Raw genomic sequence first — 6,000 nt, 5'->3', positions numbered from 1 at the left:
AACAATCCATTATTATCGTCTTCTTCCTCAAAACTTCCCTCACTCAAACCTATTTACACTTACTGAAATCCCTAACACTTCGCACAAATCGAGACTTATCCTCGAGAAGATTAAATCATAACTATACCCCAAGGGACTTAACTAGCCATTTTATCATCCGATCCTTCAACATTCTGAGATTTAACTGTTATCGTAACCGCTAACACCACTAAATGTCTTATGTGTACATGAATCTCAGCTCACTAGGTCAACCTTAGCCCTAGGTTTCTCATTCAACTTTAGTAAAATTCACTTGTTAACCGTAATATGCATCATCAAAATCCATAACAAAGTTCCATTGACTCTTAAACTCTACGAAACTCGTCCAAATCTAACAACCCCAGGTATTCATCTTAATACTAACAATTTCCTTTCTATAACTTAATCATCCTCCAATCAATCCAACACTTAGTCTCTCGATCAGAACCTGACAAGACTTCATGTCTCACGCGTTTGGGATAAAATCGATTGGCATAAAATCTAAACCTTCACTAAGTTTGGACCACCAATATCCTTTAACTCTCCAACACTCCTTAAATGAATATTCATTTCTTAAAGTTACAACTCCTTCCCAAGAAAAATCAATTACTTAACATGAACTTTCCTCCCAAACCCGACTAATCCTCGGTCAATTCAAATTCATCTTACACATCCTTCTATCAAAGTCCATGACTAGCTGTGATTCTGAATATCACCCCCTCAATATTAGGTTGATCAGGCCTAATACATCGAAGGTGGAAATTTAGAAAAACCCACTGGAACAGCCAATGAGTTCCTAACATCCAGTAACCACAAATATCCTGATATCAAGTCCCTAACAATTCCGCTACGGAACCACACACCCTCAGTCCATGTCAAAGGTTAATCCTTCCTCGTCAGTTGAGCCAAAGGTCCAACAATCTTGCCAAATCCCTCAATGAAGCGTCTATAATATCCAGCTAAACCCACAAAACTTCTGATCTCTGTCACCATCTTCGGTTGCCCCCAAGCCAAAACAGTCTACACTTTCGCTGGATCCACAGCTATGCCCTCCTTCGAGATAGCATGGCCTAAGAAATTGACTTCCTCCAGCCAGAATTCACACTTGGAAGGGTTCGCATACAGCTTTTTCTCTCTCAACACTTGTAAAACTTGGCGCAAATGTCCTTCATGTTCCTTCGCGTCCTTCGAGTAGATCAATATGTCATCAATAAACACCACCACAAACCGATCTAAGAACTCATGAAAGATGCGGCTCATGTAATCCATGAAAACAGCAGGTGCATTTGTCACTCCAAACGACATCACTAGGTACTCATAGTGTCCGTAGCATGTTCTGAAAGCAGTCTTCGGTATATCCTCAGTCTTCCCCCTGATCTGATGATAGCCTGACTTCAAGTCTATCCTGGAAAATACGGCAGCCCCTCGTAACTGATCCATCAAATCATCTATCCTCGGCAACGGGTATCGGTTCTCGATCGTCGCCTTGTTCAGTTGTCGATAATCCACACACAATCTCGACCTTCCGTCTTTCTTCTTAACTAAAAGCACTGGCGCTCCCCACGGTGAAACACTTGATCGAATGAATCCCTTTTGCCGAAAGATCCTCCAACGATTCCGCTTCAAAACTAAACGCCCTAAAATCCTACGTATCGTACCCATAAGGAATTTCCCTGAGATCCTAGCTTCCTTATCAACGCGTCGGTAAAACAACTTCCTAGCTCAGCGTGCTATCCTAGACCCCGTGTAACTTCTATAGTTAAATCACGAGCAACCTCGAATAAGGTCCTACTAGGAATAATAATCATAAGATCATAGTCTAAGTAGTAAATACAAGTTAGGCGCGTCATACTCGTTTCGAAGATAAAGGAGTAAGTTATTCTGGAATAAGAGAACAGTTAAAATATTACCATCGTTCCCACGTTCTTCCTCGTTCAACTCCTCAGCTCTTGCCCCCTCCTTGGTATGAATCCTTTCCTCTGTAGCAAGTTGTTTTCCTTTCCCAACATTCCCCGATGATTCGCCCTTGGGTGCCTTACAATCTCTGGAGAAATGTCTCGGTTTGTTGCAATTGAAGCATAGACTTTCCTTGATCTTGCACCTACTGGCATGGTGCCCGCTTTCCCCACAGTTGAAGCATAGAGATCCCCCGTCTGGACACTTGTTACTGTAGTGCCCCACTTTCCTGCACCTGTAACACGTCACTGTTTTCCCCGAAGTCTTGTTTCCTGCCACTCCGGTAGCATCATTCCTTTTCATCTTACTATCAGACGTCCCCTCCTGAAGTGTCTTGCAGTTCACAGCTAGATGCCCCTCTCGGTTACACTTGAAGCATCTCCGTCCAATCACTGAGCACTTGTTAGCAAAATGCCCAAACTTTCCGCAACGAAAACATGTCACACCTTTGTCACCAACTGGCTTCCCTCCAGTATCAGCAGTTGTTGGTTTGTACACTCTTGAGATAAGATTTCTTCCCTCGGAACGCTGATATGGTCCCCACTGATGGTAGCTCTCTCTTCCGTTGTAGCCTTGGGAACCTGACCTCATTGGTCCCCCAGCTCCTGTTCGGTTCATTCCTCTTTGTTGATACATTGTCGTCGCCATCAGTCGTTGATGATGCTCACGTGCAGCCTCTTCAGCGCGCATATAAGTGTCTTCCGCAGTCTGGTTCATCATTGCCTCGATCAGTGTAGCTATTGCCTCCGCCATCCGGTTAAGGTCCACCATCCTGTACCCCATCATACGTCCAATTAGTACTAACCATAAGGTAGCACTAGACAAACCACTCAATCCGATTAAGTAGTAACGCAAACAATTAGAGCGAAAATCGCTCTGCAAACAATCAATTTTCACTCTTTGCAGAGTCACACAACCTAGCACAGAAGACCTATTCCCCAAAGACTCCCGAAAGACTCGACTAAGCTCTGATACCACAATGTATCACCCCGATTTTCGGGTGTCACTTTAGTAACCAAAAATAAACTTTACGCGGAAAACAGGTAATTTTTTTTTCGATTGATTCCTTTTAAATAAAGCGATAGAAAATAAAGACATAACCCAACACTAACTAACCAATATACAAATACATACACATGTACAGCCTCAGCTGCACTCCCATGTCACGCGCACTCGCAGTGACTCCAAAGTAGTGTGCCCGTAGGCAAATATATACAGACCCAGAAGTGTGAGTAAGAAAGTTTAGAATTACAACCCACTAGGAGAAAGTCGGCCTCAAAATGGCCTAAGCAAAGACCCCTATGGTCCAACTGACTCACTGTGATCCCTCATTAAGAGAACCACACAAAAGTCATGCGTCGGGAACCTACCCTGTCCCAAAAGCAAAACGAATCAGAGCTCTACACAAAATATGACGCCTGCCTAAACTACCCTCCCAGTGCCGAGTCCACAGCGAACTGAAGTTGGCAAGTTGAAGCTCAGCTCCATGCGTCGTAGAACTCCCTTCGTCAGACGTCCACTCTCATCAGTCCGGTCCTCCATGACCCTTCCCCGGTACGTAGCCCGATGACCCACAAGATAGATCACCCAAGCGGTGGGGCATGTCAGTCAACCAGCTCAAACCTGATCCCCCCCGAGGGAGAGACCATCGAAACCCAATCCACCGTCGACGTCTGGCAGCAGGCCGACCGCCCAAACACAAACATGAAACCAAAGCCAAGGCGCTAGGGTCAACTCACGGAAATAAGTAGATATACACTCAACATGTGATATGGGATATAGATATATGTTGATATATATATATATAAGCAATCCTAGCATGTTATTGGCTCTAACAATGCTTCAATAAATCAACCAGCACACAATTCCAGTCAGAGTGAATGTATGCGTGAAATGCAATCAATATGATCCGGATTGTGACGCGTTCACGTTCTCCACAAGTGAAGCATTCCTGTTCTTCACTATGGATGAACCATTCCCGTTATTCATCCTTGGTGAACCATTCCCGTTATTCACCGTATGATGAATCATTCCCGTTATTCATCATTAATGCATTGGTGAACCATTCCCGTTATTCACCAAAAGATGCACAGGTGAACCATTCCCGTTATTCACCCGATTGATGCAATATGGTTAGCCAAACATCGAATCGTCCTCACCACATAAGTGTTTAGCTCAAACCCAAACTCAAAACAAACCCAAGAGTTAGTGTCGGTCAATACAACACAACTCGGAGTTAGTGTCGGTCAATACAACACAACTCCAATAACAAAACCCAAAATCAAAGCCAGAGTCAGTGTCGGTCAATACAACACAACTCGAATAACAAGAGTACTAAAGTACTCGGTGACTTTCAATCATCACTGTAGCTCACCTCAGTGGCTTTCCCCAATTTCAAAACCCACAACAAAAGTCGACTTTTCCCCGTCTTTCGCAATTATTTTCCCTTTAGTTCCCTATATTTATTCGTTAATAAAAACGTTCCGAATTGGATTAGTCAAGTTATGAGTTTATTCCTCAAAGTCTAAGTCTCCCAAAGTCTCTAGTTTTCGAAAGTCTAATCATTCTAAGTTTCCAAAGACCAACCACCCAAAAGAAATTTCCCGGGGAAAGTCTAAGAATACGAACAAATGGCTAAGTCTCAAAACTCAAGTTTGAACTTGCCTAGGGTTGTACATCCAACCCGAAATATCAAAGATCACCAGATCAATGAATCACCACTCCGAAGTCGCGTCAAAGCGCACAATTCAACAACATCTCAACATCATTAGGTATGTAAAGCATCATAACCTCAGTTCATCAACATAATCAACATCAAAGTAAAGCATAAGTCGAATTCATCGACGCCTATCATGCAGTCATAGCTATTAGTAAGTTGCCCTAACCTCGAGCTGCTCCAGTCTCGTGGTTAAAGTTCCCTTCACAAGATTGCTCTGCAAAACCCAAAGTTCCTTCAACTGAACCTCGGAGAAAACAAAGCAGAATCCAAACAAAATCGATTAGTTCGATCGCCATACAACTCATAAACGATAGACAAAGCATTAAAGCTTCAGAATACAACAATCGGATACGAAAAGACAAGTTTTCGAAAACGAAAAACTCCCCCCCCATTGATATAGCTCTCGGCCATAAAGGAAAAAGGGCTCCGGCTCTTTTTCTTCGATCAAATCTGTTTACAAGGTAGTTTTAGGGTAAAACTAAGGCAAAGAAACTGTCGGAAAAATTTTTGGACCATCAGATCAAAATACGGTTGTTCAGTGGCGTTTTGGTCCAAAATAAAAGCTCAAAACCTCAAAGTTATCAGTTCGGAAAACAAATTTGACAGCAATGATCCTAACGACATCCGTGACAACAAATCCTAAAGGCACGAAGTCAGATTACGACTTTTCGACAGTAAAGTTTTGAAATGTGCGACAAAAAGGGTTTTGAAACAGTTTTTCAGATCCTTGACAACTCGATCACAATCGGCGAATACTGACGAAGGTTTTAGCCTCTTGGGCACGTAGAGAACAAACCCCAAGCGAAAAATCAAGAAAAACGGACAGTTTTACGAAAAGCTCGAAACTTTGAGCACAGAAACGACTAAAGTAGAAACAACGGTCAGAGGTAAGAATCAAGCTAGTTACCTCGATACCTTGAAGTAGGGACGAACTGCGTTCTTGTCCCTCTCTCCCCTTCAAACCCGCGGCCCCAAATGGAAGGAAATGGAAGATATTTTGCTTTTTCGACTATTTATAGGCAGGTGAAATCGCGGGAAAATGAAAATTTCGCGATTCCGATTTTTGCAGCACGTTCACCGATGAATTCTAAGAGAGATTCTGGCGTCAGAATTCCAGAACTCAAAACAAATCTCTGACATTTGGGAAAAACGATATCCAAAATCCCAAAAGCGGTGTAAGTTAATCTGTCCCGAAAAACTACTTTTTGCTGTGGTGGTCAGACGACAAAACTTCCTTCTGAAGAAAGATTGGAAACGTCGAAAAAAATCTGGCAACGCGGACGGAAACTTTGTTAGAAGTCCCGAAT

Source organism: Lotus japonicus, chromosome 6 (genome assembly GCF_012489685.1).
Source record: "Lotus japonicus ecotype B-129 chromosome 6, LjGifu_v1.2".
NCBI classification, from domain to species: domain Eukaryota; kingdom Viridiplantae; phylum Streptophyta; class Magnoliopsida; order Fabales; family Fabaceae; genus Lotus; species Lotus japonicus.
Note: the sequence above shows the minus strand (reverse complement) of the source record.